This window comes from Vicia villosa, linkage group LG2 (assembly GCF_029867415.1).
Source record: "Vicia villosa cultivar HV-30 ecotype Madison, WI linkage group LG2, Vvil1.0, whole genome shotgun sequence".
NCBI lineage: Eukaryota > Viridiplantae > Streptophyta > Magnoliopsida > Fabales > Fabaceae > Vicia > Vicia villosa.
In genome coordinates, this window is record NC_081181.1 from 27,706,826 (window position 1) to 27,722,831 (window position 16,006).

Here is a 16,006-nt window from a genome sequence, read left to right on the forward strand (position 1 = left end):
CCTTCCACACTTCTCTCATAACAAGGTTTAAGAACAAACTCCAAAACCTTGCTCACTCAAATGATCCAGTCAACTGATGCAAACTGAAAGGTCAATCACAATCAAGGCATGATTCAAACCATAATCATTGGGCAAACGTCAAGTAGGGGGTGCATAACCATCATTTGATCAAGAATTGATCATGATTCCATTAATAGAAACTCAGAGATGAACAAACATGAAAAGGTTCAAATTAGGGTTTCTTAGGAGAAAGTCAACCCAAACTTTGACTGGGCATAACTTTCACCTGGAACATCAAAAATGCCCCACTCAAGGCCTATTTTGAAGAAAATTGGACTCTCTACAACTTTGTCTCTCACAAGCTAGGGCTAGAAATGCTTCATTTGAGAGGTACAAAGCAAAAGATTACAGGTCATTTTCAGGCATCCTTTAAAAACAGTTTTTTGTCAAAGAAGATATGATCAAGATAAAAGCCTCAAATGAAAAATATGTTCCAAAGTGGCTTGTAGAGGACCTCTTGAGGTTTCTAAAAAGTATTAGATCTCCCTCATAGCTTAAAAATTGAGTGAGATATGCTTGATCAAAGTTAAGTGATTTTGAGGGACCAAATGTGAAAAAGGAGGGTTCAAATTAAGGAATTTTGCAAATGGGCCTATGGTTTTCTTATGCAAACTTGGTCCACAAGCTATTAGCATGCCCAAAAAACCACTTGCCACGAAAATTGACATTATATTTGAATTAATGTATTTTTTATTTCATTTTTATGATTTAATAAAGACTAAAAATCAAATATTTTGTTAAAATTATATTTGGTTTGATTTCCAATCAGAATTAATGATCAAATATAATATAATTTCGTGCATAGTGATTGGAGAAGGAAATTAATACAAATTGGGCCAAATATAGTAGCTTAGAATTCAAGAAATCAAATCAATTTCTCAAACATGGAAAGATTTGATTCAAAGGCTTTTTGATTCTTTTCTTGACCTAATTCTATTCTCCTATAAATATACAACATAAGCCAGTGGACTAGGGGACGAAAATTCTGCAGAAGGGAACCTTGCAAGAACTCAAAAATTCTCCAAAAAGTGTGAACTCGATTTTGGAGATTTAGGAGGTTTCAGCAAGGATTAAAGGTTGCAAGAGATTCATTGAAGGATTCTGAACGTGGCTGGATCATTGCTCTGCTTCAACACCCCCAGAATTTGTTAGAACAAGATTTGTTCTGATCAATTATCTTAGTTTTGATGATAACAATAATATGAATTTTGCTTAAGATAATATGGTACTCTAATCCAATGCAATTTCCCTTTCAGGAAATATATAAAGAGTACGCATAATTCAGCACTCAGAAGCTTTGTCTCAAAGGGTTCAGCATGCAACATCAGAACATGGTCTGGCAAGACATCAGAAGATGGTCGAAGCAGAATCAGAACATGGGTCTATGGAAGCATCAGAAGAACAAGAGAACAGAAGCACTGAAGTTCTGATGGTATCACGCTCAGAAGCACTTCAAGGTCAGAAGATCAGAAGATGCTATGCACCAAGCTGTTTGACTCTGATGATATTCAAACGTTGTATTCACAATCATCAGATCAGAAGAAAGTACAAGTGGCAAGCTACGCTGACTGACAAAAGGAACGTTAAAAGCTACTAAAGGCTACGTCAGTAGACACAGCGTGAACAAGGCTCGAGGTAGTTGACAAAAGCGTATAACATTAAATGCGATGCTGTACGGAACACGCAAAGCATTAAATGCACTCAACGGTCATCTTCTCCAACGCCTATAAATATGAAGTTCTGATGAGAAGCAAGGTTAACGATTCTGCACCAAAACAACTCATATTAAACTTGCTCAAACGCTGTTCAAATCAAAGCTCAGAATCTTCATCTTCATCAAAGCTCACTACATTGCTGTTGTAATATATTAGTGAGATTAAGCTTAAACGTTAAGAGAAATATCACAGTTTGTGATTATCGCTTTTAAGAAGCAATTGTAATACTCTTAGAATTGATTACATTAAGTTGTAAGGAACTAGAGTGATCGTGTGGATCAGAATACTCTAGGAAGTCTTAGGAGTGAACTAAGCAGGTTGTAACTAGAGTGATCGTGTGGATCAGTAGACTCTAGAAAAGTCTTAGAGGGTATCTAAGCAGTTGTTCCTGGAGTGATCAGTGTGTGATCAGAAGACTCTGGAAGACTTAGTTGCTGACTAAGTGGAAAACCATTGTAATCCGTGCGATTAGTGGATTAAATCCTCAGTTGAGGTAAATCATCTCTGCGGGGGTGGACTGGAGTAGTTTAGTTAACAACGAACCAGGATAAAAATAACTGTGCAATTTATTTTTATCTGTCAAGTTTTAAAGCTACACTTATTCAAACCCCCCCCCCTTTCTAAGTGTTTTTCTATCCTTCAATTGGCATCAGAGCGCCGGTTCTAAGGTGCAAGCACTTAACCGTGTTTAGAAAAGATTCAGGAAGAGAAAAACGCTTCAGTAAAAGATGGTTGATGAAAATGAAAAGTCTACACCTGCATCTACATCTGGCTCTGCTGAGCAGTACAACGGTAACAATGGTTATACTAGACCGCCGGTATTTGATGGTGAAAACTTTGAATACTGGAAAGATAAACTGGAAAGTTACTTTCTGGGTCTAGATGGTGATTTATGGGATCTTCTGTTGGATGGTTACAAACATCCAGTAAATGCCAGAGGCGTAAAGCTGACAAGGCAAGAAATGAATGATGATCAGAAGAAGCTTTTCAGGAATCATCATAAATGCAGAACTGTTTTGCTGAATGCTATCTCTCATGCTGAGTATGAGAAGATATCTAACAGGGAAACGGCCTATGACATATATGAGTCCTTGAAAATGACTCATGAAGGAAATGCTCAAGTCAAGGAGACTAAAGCTCTAGCTTTAATCCAGAAGTATGAAGCCTTCAAGATGGAGGATGATGAAGACATTGAAAAGATGTTTCCAAGATTTCAAACTCTTACTGCTGGATTGAGAGTTCTTGACAAGGGATACACCAAGGCTGATCACGTAAAGAAGATCATCAGAAGTTTACCCAGAAGATGGGGTCCTATGGTGACTGCATTCAAGATTGCAAAGAATCTGAATGAAGTTTCTCTGGAAGAGCTTATCAGTGCCTTGAGAAGTCATGAAATAGAGCTGGACGCAAATGAGCCTCAAAAGAAAGGTAAGTCTATTGCATTAAAATCAAATATCAAGAAATGCACTAACGCTTTTCAGGCTAGAGAAGAAGATCCTGAAGAATCAGAATCTGAAGAAGAAGATGAACTGTCCTTGATTTCCAGAAGGCTAAATCAACTCTGGAAGACCAAGCAAAGGAAGTTCAGAGGCTTCAGAAGTTCAAAGAAATTTGAACGTGGAGAATCTTCTGATGACAGAAGATTTGACAAGAAGAAGGTCATGTGCTATGAATGCAATGAGCCTGGACACTACAAGAATGAATGTCCAAATCTTCAGAAGGAAAATCCCAAGAAGAAGTTTCATAAGAAGAAAGGTCTTATGGCAACCTGGGATGAGTCAGAAGATGATTCAGACTCTGAAGATGAGCAGGCCAACTGTGCGCTGATGGCGACAGAAGATGACGGATCAGAATCTACATCAGAATCAGATTCTGAAGAGGTATTTTCTGAACTTACTAGAGATGAGTTAGTTTCCGGTCTAACTGAACTTCTGGAACTCAAGTCTCAGATTAGTCTCAAATACAAAAAGCTGAAAAAGCTATTTGAATTTGAAACAAAGAAGCTTGAGTTGGAGAATTCTGAATTAAAAGAAAAACTTTTAAAATTATCCAATAATGTTGGATCTCCTTCTGATTCAGAAAAATCCACTCCTAGTCTAAACCATATTCTGAAAGAATATGATTTAAGTTTCAGGAAGTTCTTATCTAGAAGTATTGGCAGAAGTCAGCTAGCTTCTATGATATATGCTGTGTCTGGAAACAAAAGAGTTGGCATTGGTTTTGAGGGTGAAACCCCATACAAACTTGAACCTGTTGATGAAATGAAATTCACATACAAGCCATTGTATGATCAGTTCAAGTATGGCCACTCCCATGATATTAGGCACACTTCACATGCTCAAAGTTTTCACATAACACACACCAAGAAGCATGTGACACAACCTAGGAAATATCATGAAACTCACATTAAAAATTATCATGCTGTTCCTCCTATTGCTTACAATGTTAAACCCAAGTTCAATCAGAACTTGAGGAGAACTAACAAGAAAGGACCCAAGAAAATGTGGGTACCAAAGAAAAAGACTATTTCTTTTGCAGATTCTCTTGGTGACAAAGAAGATAAAAGTCAACATGACATGTCTCCTGGACTCAAGTTGGTCTCAACACTTGAAGGGAAGAAAGACTGTCTTCCAAGTTCTGGCACTTAAATCTGTTGAAGAAACTTTGTCTGAAGGAGATCAGAAAAGATAGTTTATCAGTCTTGAAATCATCTGTTTTGTTTGTCTCTAAAGCATTGATGTTTTGTTCTTGATTATTCTAAAGGCTCTAAATGCTACAGAATATACAAATTGAAACATTGATTGTGGACGAATCAATAAACATCTGGTTTGATGATAAACTTGTTTCTGATGAAACAAAGAGCTTAAGAATTTCTGCAGATACAGTTGTGTCTTATCATAAGCTGCAGAACAAAGAAGTGAACCTCCAGAAGCTGTGTATATCAGAAGTAATGGATCAGAAGATCATTCAGATTTATATCAGCACACTTCAGAAGGAGTGTTTCCAGAAGAGAAACTTGATCAGATCAGAAGCAGTGATCAGAATCTGAAGGCGTAAAGTCTATTCTGAAATTTACAGCTGTCATCTATTATCTGATGGTGAACACGTGTCTGTACGGTTAGTACAAAGCGTGCAGTTGAAAAGACGCCGACCTAGGTAACTGTATTAAATCATTTCATTTACTGTGTTCTCTCTCTCCTAATGTCATTTCTCATTAAATGCATAATGATTTCTTTTTAAATCTTTTAAATAACCCGCTTCATCTTCATTCCCTCTTTTTCTCTCTTTCTCTCTCTTTTGTGCATTCACTTCGTTGCATTTCTCTTCAAACCCTAGTTTTCTGATTTGATCTCAAAGCATTATCATCATGAACTCATCCTCCTGTTCATCTTCCTCAAAAGAAAGACTTACTTCTTCACAAATCCTTCTACGAAATTATGAATATGCTCCTTTGAAAACCTGCTTGATACCCACGAAGGACTTGGAGGTTTTATGTGAAACTGCTGTGGACTTCAACAATCTTAAAGCGAATGGCTTTAAGTGTGATGCAAGAATCCTTGAGCAAGGATGGTCCAAGTATCTCAATAGATTGGTTGGTCCAATTTATCCTGATCTTGTGAAGGATTTCTGGGTACATGCAACGGTTACCCCAACGGCCATCATTTCATTCGTGCTAGGGCATGAAGTGGTTATCTCTGAAAAACTGATCAGGAAGCTATACAATCTGAATGATGAAGAAGGTTGGTCTGGTTTTCGATATACATCTGTTGATTGGTCAATAGTTGAAAAACAAATCTCTAAGTCTTCTGGGATTGACTCTAACAACACAGGCACCTTGAAGCCATTTTATAGAGTATGGGCTGAGATTATTCTGGGTTCTCTTCACCACAGAAAAAGGATGCTCTCCTCCTCTTACATCAGTCCAGATCACAAGCACACTCTCTTCTGCATTGGCAAAAAGACTGAGATCAACATCTCTCACATTCTGTTTGAGAATCTGAAGACTTCAATCCTTGAGTCAAGAGAAGAGGAAAGGGCGAAGTACCCTCATCTTCCAAGAACGACTATTCCGTTTGGAAGAATGATTTCAGACATTATTACTGAAAGCAAAGTGCTGGACTCCATCAGAAAACTCAATGCATCCCATTTGCTTGGAGTAGTTCAAGGTCCCATTTTTAATGGTGTGGATTTGTTCAGATTAGAACTCATCAAAAATGTACCTTCTGTGTGCCCAAGTTTTCCTGACATTCTCTCAAGAAGAGTTGTTGCTGAAGGTTTTGCCTCCCTGTTTCAAGAAGAACTGCATCAGGTTGTCAAGTCCTACCTGGAAGATTGTGTTAGGAAGCAATCAGATATTGATCCTGCTTGGATCCGTGGCAGATTACTTCCGTCCAAGGCTGATCTTCTGAAGAAGGATCAGAAGGAACTAAAGGCTAGGCTAAAAAGAAAAGCCCAAGAAGATGAAGCTGAGAAAGCCAAGAAGTTGAGGGTCACCTATGATCCTGACAAGGTGGACTCTGAAGAAAGAAGAGATAAAAGGATCAGAGATTCCTTTCGCAGAACCAGATCTTCTTCTTCTGTACAAATCTCCAGAAAGGTTTTCACTCCACCTCCTTCTGTCCCTAAACCTTCTCCCCAATCACCTCCTTCTGAACCAAGAGTAAACTTCACCTTACCAAATCCTTCTCCATCATCCTTCTCTTCTCCCATTCTTAACCCCACACCTTTAAGTATTCTTCCCCCAACTCCTTCTGATAAATCTTTCTCACCAATTCCCTTTACAAACACTCCATCCTCGTCTCAATCTATCAGTTCTGATATTCCATCCTCATCAATCATTCTCTCAGATATCCCTTCTTCCTCATCCACCGTACCTCCACCTTCTATATCCCATCCCTTACCTACCAGAAAATCCAAACCTTACTGTCTTCTCTACCCTGACTACAAATTCACCTTCAATCCGCCTGAACCTGAACCCTATACCTACCTGGAACTTTTCAGACATGAGGTGATTAGCAGTCTAGACCTTCTGAAGGATGCATTTCTAAATGGTCTGGATGATGTTTCTACAAGAAATCTCTGGAGAAGATTTCGCAAGGATTTTCAAGTAGAAGCAATGGGAGTACAGAAAAGACTAGTGGCTGCTGCCCCTGGTTACCCTGGTTACCTTCTGGAGGAAGATAATGGTATATACTACCATCCTCTCAGAAATTGTGTTGCTGCGGAGGAGAAGCCCTTTGTGGATGAATTGGAAGTATTAAGACTGGCTGCTGAAATGGAAGCAAATCCATGCAGGGATATTGTTATCTTTATTCCTCAATATCCTGTTCTGCTAGGAGACTTCAAGACTCTCTTTGACTATCTGAGGGAAAACCCGTCTGTGAAAGACCCAAGCTTGGTCATTCCAGAAGTTGTTGACCCACCAGAAGTTGAAGGTCCTTCTGCTCCAAGGAATCTAGCTGCCATTCTTCAGGCACTTGAGAATGGAGAATCTGAAATTCCTACTGCAGAATCTGGAGATGCTTCTATGCAAGAAGCAGATGCTGAAGATCATGTTGCTAAAACTGTTCCTGCTGAGGAAATCCCTGCAAATGATCTATCTATGGAAGCTGCAGATCAACATGCTATTCCTGTGGTTGAAAGCGGTGAAGCTTCTTCTGATGAATCTTCTCGTCTTGCAAAGACTCTGGAAGAAATTCAGAAGAGACAGGATGAGCAAAGCTCACTCAATGCTGAGTATAGTGCTTTCATGGTGAGGCAAGAAGGACACAACAATATGGTTCAAGAGATGCTGACCAAGATCTTATCAAGACTAGGGCCATCTTAGATTGAGTCTGTGTTGTTTCTTTCTTTTCGTTGCATCTGCCTTTGTGCATCTGATCTTTCTTATCTTCATGTACGTCTGTACCTGCTGGTTGAACTTCAATGAAATCAACTTCTTCCTCCGTGTGTTTCGTTTTATTCATCTGAATCTTTTGAAATATTCTTTTTGATGTTATGACAAAAAGGGGGAGAAGATAAATGATAAATGATTTGATTTAATCAGTTGCATTCACTAACAAGAACTGCAAGTTCTATATGGTTTAAGTGTTTTGCAGGTATAAACAAGTGAAGAGAATCTTCAAAGCAAACACAAGAAGCAAAACCATGGAAACTGAAGCAAGCCGAGTGCTGTCAAGCTTCAGAAATCAGAAGCAAGAAAGAAGAATGAATCAGAAGCACTGATAATAGAATTTGATCCATATTTGTCTATTTGCTTTGACAAAATTCTATTTGCTCTGATACATTATTTGCTCTGATACATTATTTTAGCCTATATGGCTCTGATACATATAATGTGTTCAAATATACATTTTATGTTCTGACTCGTTCATGCTGACTTTTGTCGTTTAGTTTTTGTTCTGTAACATTTCAGGATGTAGAGATGCTCAGATGATGCTCTGGTACATTCAACAATGTTCTGATACAATTCTAGCATGAAGTGATGTTGGTAGAAATTCAAAGCTCTGAAGCTATCCGAGGGAAGCAGAAATCAGAAGCTGCGAATGTTCTAAAGATCCAGAAAACTCAAGTTCTGAAGCTGTCCTAAATGGAAGCAGAAATCAGAAGCTGTGAATGTTCAGAAGATCAAAGAAATTCAAGTTCTGAAGCTGTCCTAGATGGAAGCAGAAGTCAGAAGCTGTGAATGTTCAGAAGATCAAAGAAATTCAAGTTCTGAAGCTGTCCTATATGGAAGCAGGAATCAGAAGCTGTGAGTGTTCTAGGGATCTAAGGAAATTCTAGTTCTGAAGCTGTCCAATGGAAGCAGAAGTCAGAAGCTAGGAATTCTCTGAAGACAAGAAGCTTATATGATCGTCTCTACGGAAATAATCAGGGAAGTCTTTTATTAAAGTTCTTCGAGTATTTATTTCAGGGGGAGATTACTTATCTCAGGGGGAGATTGTTAATCTCAGGGGGAGACATATTCATATGCTTATGCTATAGCTGTGTAATTTGTCTTTTGCCATCTATTCTTTCTGATCGCAAATTCATATCATTTATATATGTTTTTGTCATCATCAAAAAGGGGGAGATTGTTAGAACAAGATTTGTTCTGATCAATTATCTTAGTTTTGATGATAACAATAATATGAATTTTGCTTAAGATAATATGGTACTCTAATCCAATGCAATTTCCCTTTCAGGAAATATATAAAGAGTACGCATAATTCAGCACTCAGAAGCTTTGTCTCAAAGGGTTCAGCATGCAACATCAGAACATGGTCTGGCAAGACATCAGAAGATGGTCGAAGCAGAATCAGAACATGGGTCTATGGAAGCATCAGAAGAACAAGAGAACAGAAGCACTGAAGTTCTGATGGTATCACGCTCAGAAGCACTTCAAGGTCAGAAGATCAGAAGATGCTATGCACCAAGCTGTTTGACTCTGATGATATTCAAACGTTGTATTCACAAACATCAGATCAGAAGAAAGTACAAGTGGCAAGCTACGCTGACTGACAAAAGGAACGTTAAAAGCTACTAAAGGCTACGTCAGTAGACACAGCGTGAACAAGGCTCGAGGTAGTTGACAAAAGCGTATAACATTAAATGCGATGCTGTACGGAACACGCAAAGCATTAAATGCACTCAACGGTCATCTTCTCCAACGCCTATAAATATGAAGTTCTGATGAGAAGCAAGGTTAACGATTCTGCACCAAAACAACTCATATGAAACTTGCTCAAACGCTGTTCAAATCAAAGCTCAGAATCTTCATCTTCATCAAAGCTCACTACATTGCTGTTGTAATATATTAGTGAGATTAAGCTTAAACGTTAAGAGAAATATCACAGTTTGTGATTATCGCTTTTAAGAAGCAATTGTAATACTCTTAGAATTGATTACATTAAGTTGTAAGGAACTAGAGTGATCGTGTGGATCAGAATACTCTAGGAAGTCTTAGGAGTGAACTAAGCAGGTTGTAACTAGAGTGATCGTGTGGATCAGTAGACTCTAGAAAAGTCTTAGAGGGTATCTAAGCAGTTGTTCCTGGAGTGATCAGTGTGTGATCAGAAGACTCTGGAAGACTTAGTTGCTGACTAAGTGGAAAACCATTGTAATCCGTGCGATTAGTGGATTAAATCCTCAGTTGAGGTAAATCATCTCTGCGGGGGTGGACTGGAGTAGTTTAGTTAACAACGAACCAGGATAAAAATAACTGTGCAATTTATTTTTATCTGTCAAGTTTTAAAGCTACACTTATTCAAACCCCCCCTTTCTAAGTGTTTTTCTATCCTTCAGAATTGCCTCATATTTGTCAAGGTAAGCCGTTTCGAAAACCTCTTCGATCTGATCAATATATGCATTCTCATTGACCATTGGCTGTATATTATAACTCATATTGTGTTTATGAACGTTTCTGGATGATTTATTTGAAGTTTTCATGTTTCGTTTGTGTCTTGCCATTGTTGACCGATGTAAGCTTTTAGGGTTCATGATTAGGGCTTTTCAATAGAGGCGAAATTAGGTTGAATTAATAGCGTAAACACGATCGGAGGGTTGAGACAAAGTGAATAGAAGGGGTGCGCAATATTTATATGGGAGGAGGAGCTATTTGCTGTTTTCGTAGGGGGTTTGCTACGAACAGTTTAGTAGCCAAATCGTAGCAAAATTTACAGTCTTTTTGCAGGTCTGGGGAGGAAGACGCTGACGTGTCAACGTCTGATTCACCCGTTTGAAATTTGGCGAGCGTTTGTTCTTGCATGCCATGGTTTCTTTTTTTGTTTAATTCGTTGCGTATGTTTAACGCGCGCGTGTGTGTGGTGTGGTGGTCATGTGAAGCGTTGGTGAGGGAGAGGTCGCAGGTTCGAGCCTCCCCTCCAACATTTATTTTTCTAAATATTCCAATTCCTGATCCTGTGTGCCTTAGCTTCAAACCCTCACCATGCGCCCTCAGGTTCCATCCCTTGATCCTGCCCCCAATCAGATCCAACGCTCCTGGTTCATCACCCATACCATACACCTTAATAATAGCCACATATAATCAAAACTTAATTAACTAATTCAATTTAATTAATATAATTGATTTTTATTAATTCTTTTTATATAATTAATTATTTAAAATAATTGTATTTTGTAAATAAAAAAAATATATGACTATTATAAAAAAAATTTGTTATTCGTGCCGATTAAATCAATCAATCGCTATGGTTAACAATCTTTTTAATTAAAATGTTGTTTAATTAAATAAAATTTGGTTTTTCTATTATTTGGTTAAATGGTTGCAACTATTTTATTAGTTGTGATGATTAACCGTCTTCCCTTCGATTTAATTTGTTACTCTTTTTAATCGAATCAATCGATTGCGAGGGATAACAATGCATTTAAAATTCTATAAAAATTATTAAAAAATACCTTAATTCATTATTAGTGATGATCGAATCAATCGATCAAAATTGATAATGATGCAAATTATTAATCTTTTAACTATGGTAATTGAATCAATCAATTATTGCGGTTAATAGTGCCAAATCAGGGTTGTACGCCCACACCTTCAGATAGTTCTAAAATCCATTCAAATTGTAAGACAAAACAAACTGCGATAGGCTAACCAAAAAGCCTCTAAAAAAAAAACCATATCAAATCAAATTCAAACTCTAAATGGCGTACAACCCTTCCCGGACTACGTAGACTCTGATCCTCCCTAAGGAGGTACGTAGGCACTTGGCAACAAGGCGAGTCCCCCTCTTCAAAATCTCAATCATGTCCTTATAATTTTGTTTGCCACATTTCTTTACAAACCCTGCCATGTAACCCTAATCTTTGATATATTAGCCTTTAGGAAAGGGCTGAGGGTGCCTAACACCTTCCCTCAGCCTGATTATAATAACTTACCCTCAATCTCTTATCTGCGTAGGGTTTCCTATTCGCCCTTCAGAATAGGTGGCGACTCTCTAAGTTGAATTTTAGGCAGGTTGCTACAGCTGGCGACTCTGCTGGGGATGAACACTTTTAGTGAATTATTATGCTCCTAAGGCTTGAGTGGGTTTAGGTTTATGGCTCGTGGTTTATGGTTTAGGGTTTGTGGCGCATTTTAGGGTTTGGCAAACTTGCCATTTTTAGGGTTTGGGGGAGGTTCATCTTTTAATAAAAAGTAATTTTTTTTTATTTGTTTTTGTTTTTTTAAATGTTTATTTATCTGCCTTAAAATGTTTAATTATTATATGCATTGCTGAATTTATGTTGTGTTAAAACCCTAAGTGTGGGAGTTAACTTTGAGATCAATAGGGGAGTACGAATCTCCTACGAATCTCACTGATAACTCCACTCGGAGTGGGTTGAGTGTTCGGAAAGGTCCAAAACGAGGCTTGACTTTGTTGAGGGCTGGACTGGATACTTGGCTGATCTCTCCGAGAACCTACCCCAAAAATTCGAACCTCATGGATAAAATGAGTCGTTTTAAAATCCGAAGAGACAAAGAGTCTCGGAGGCTACGAATGACCCCATGAGACCTTCTAGAACCCCCCATAAAAGGTTGGCTCCCTAGAGCCCCCTACGTCGAACCTATGAACTTGGGTTTCTTGAAATATTGTGTTATATATGTTTGATTTGTTTTATATATTTTTTTGTTGCTATGATTTTCTTTTCTTTGTTGTGTGTTTGCATGCATCATCTCTCATTTGCATTCTCATCATGTTTTATCCACAAAAAAATAGTAAATAAAAAAATATGTAATATAAATGTAAAAATATATTCTATTTGGTGAATGTGTAGGAAGGATGAGTACCAAGAAGACCATTGTTCACTTTTCTGTTTCCACTCCGGATATCAAGAAGCTGAAAATAATCAAGGAAAAATTACCATCAAGTGCTTTGGATAGATTTGTAATCCGCTATGGGAACATTTTGGACTTGCTAAGGGTGAGAGTACAAGAAGAAGCAATTACTGCTTTGGTTCAATTTTATGACCCTCCGCTTAGGTGCTTCACTTTTCAAGACTTTCAGTTGGCTCCAACTTTGGAAGAGATGGATGCTACGTTGGGGTTCTCAAAAATTAAAAAAGAATTCTATACTGGTGTGGGTAAAGAAGTTGACTTTTCAGATTTGGCAAAAGCTTTGGGGTTATCTGCTACGGAATTGAAGACTAATTACAAAACTGATGGGGATGTGCATGGGATCAAAAGATCTTACTTAGAAAATCAAGCTTTAATGTATGCTCAAAAGAAACAATGGGACATTTGTGGACATTTACTAGCTCTTTTGATTTTTGGAGTTGTTTTATTGCCAAAAAATGTTGATTATGTTGATCCCGCCGCTATTCATGCTTTCTCCTCCTTTAAGGTTTATGGAAAAGATCCTACGCCAACTATCCTCGCTAATATTTACTATGCTATTCATATGAAGTACGAAAAGAAGAAAGGAATGCTATTTTGTTGTGTCCACTGGCTATATTCTTGGTTGACTTCTCATCTCTACAAATCTAGTTGCTTTATCAAAGAGCTTGCTAGGAACGAGTGGTCTCAAAAGCTAAGGGCTCTTAAAGCAGATTCTATCTTATGGTATGCAAAGAAATTAAAATCTGATAGGATCATTTACAAATGTGGAGATTTCGACAATGTGCCATTAATGGAGACTCTTGGTTGTATTAATTATAACCCTGTTTTAGCATTGCGTCAATTAGGACATTCTATGGATAGTGAACCTTCCGAACAACAAATAGAAGAATTGATCTTGCATGATAATGGGAAAGGTGCACCAAGAACATTGAAAAGAGTGATTCAAGCTTGGAGTCAGGTTCAAAGAAAATATTTTGGACCAAAGAATGCAATTGCAAAAGCACCTTACACCACATGGGTCCAAGAAAGAGTTGGGAAGATTTTGCTACCTTTTGTTGTGGATCCCGCATACAAGCCTGATTCTCCTGATCCTGTTCCTCTATCCATCGAAGAGATAGAAGGAATCAAGGCTGCCCTAGAGGCATCCCAAAAGGAGAAAGAGAAACTAGAACTTGATTTGCATCAACTTACCAACGAAAAGAGTCAACTACGCTTCGACCTTAAGGATAAGAACCAAGAACTTCAAGCCATGAAGGAGGAGAATGATAGACAAAGGGGTAAGAGGAAGCGTGCAACTGAAGGGTATTTAAGTGCTAATTTTAATTTAGAGGCTCATGATGAGAGGTTGGAGCAAGCTAATGCGGAAATTGCAAGGTGGAGAAGGCGTTATGAGAAGGCTTCCCATGACAAAGCGGAATCCGAGAAAAATCTAGAAGCTGTAGTCTTTGAATTAACTGATAGAACTAAGGATCAAGAAGAGGAAATAAGGAACCTCAAATATGATCTTCAAGAAGCTCGCAATTCTGAACAACAAGAGCGCGCAAGAAGATTAACCACGGAAGAAGAACTTTTACAGCGCACTGGTGAGTACGAAAGAGCATTTCAAGCTATGGTATCACTTCGGGAAGTGTTCATGAGAGAAAAAGAGATACACGAGGCAGCCTTGAACGAAAGAGACTATTGGAAAAGACAATACACAATCGTTTCTACAGCTTACGAGCATGTGAGCATGGTTCCTAAGATGCTTGAAGACTATGAGAAATGTCGCGATGATTATGATAAGCTAGTCTTCTTGTGTAATGATCTAATACTGGATATTCCGAAAAGTTTGGAAAGAGCAGAATCCTCTCCCATCATCCTTCCTAAAGTCGTCAAAGAGTTTATGGAGCTTTGTAGGAGCATGGTGGACAAGTTCAAAGAAGACATCCAAAGGCGTTCTTAGCTTTATGTTGTTTCCTTGTTGCTTTTATTTCAAGTACTTTTAATTTAATTTATTTTGAGTATTTTTAATTTCAGTTTCCCTTCCTCTTTTGTAAACCAACAATGAAGTGGTATTTCCTTTCAATTAATAAAGTGTGTTTATTTTTTGCATTTACTTATTGTTCCTATAATATTCACCAAATAAATATATGCAAAAAAAAAAAAAGAAAAAAGAAAAAAAAAAGAAGAAAAAGAATAAAAAAAAGAATGTATATTTACTATAATAATGTGGATAAGACATGAACATAGCATAAGCATAGCATGCATATCATGCACATCATATTTATTTCTTCAAAAACATAAAAAAAAAACTATCTTCATCTCCAGTCACACCATTGCAACTCAACCGCTGATTCAGACAAGATCTCAAAAGAAAAAGGCAATGGAACAATTGGAACAGAACCAAGCCGCCCTTCGTGAGGAAATGACCCAGCTGAAAGGTACTGTTGAAGACCTCAAGGGAGGAATGGCCCAAATGCTGAGCTTCATGAAGGACCTCAAAGATAAGCAAGACAAAGCTAAGGAAGTTCATGATCAGTATGAAGAGATACCTAAGGATGGCAACCCATTGTTAGGATATGTTCGAGGCCATGACCCTCACAAAACGAATGCTCACGCATCTAAAAGGGTCACTACGACCCATGAAGAGGGAGAGGCCTCTCAAGAAGGATTTATCCCTACTACTCAGAAAGAAGGGACGTCTCGCACAGTTCGCATTCCAATCAACAATCCGCTTAGGGATGAGGACTACTTGGATCTACAGTATGGGGACACTAATGACACAGATCAAGTCCCTCAACCAAAGATGACCTCTGCTGATTCTGGGGAGAATTCCAAGGAGAGTGAACAAATCAAGGCGCTGGAAGAAAGGATGAAAGCAATGGAAGGATATGATGTCTTCGATGTGGATACCTATGAAATGAGCTTGGTGCCGGATTTGACTATTCCTCATAAATTCAAGATACCCGACTTTGAAAAGTACAAGGGACTCTCTTGTCCGAAGAGTCACTTGCGCATGTATGTACGAAAAATGGCTGCTTATGCTCATGATCAAAAGTTGATGATGCATTTTTTCCAAGATAGCTTGAGTGGAGCATCGGTTGACTGGTATATGCAATTAGAGAAGTCTCACATCCGAAGCTGGACCGACCTTGCTAATACGTTCCTAAAGCAATATAAATACAATTTGGACATGGCACCCGATCGGATGCAACTCCAAAATTTGTCACAAAAGAAAGAGGAATCGTTCAAGGAGTATGCACAGAGATGGAGGGAAATGGCCTCCCGAGTCCAACCTCCCCTGTTGGAAAAAGAACTCGTAAAAATGTTTATGGCTACATTACAAGGGCCATACTACGATAAAATGGTAGGGAGTGTGTCCTCAGGATTTTCAGATTTAGTGGTTATTGGTGAAAGAATAGAAGACGGAATTAAG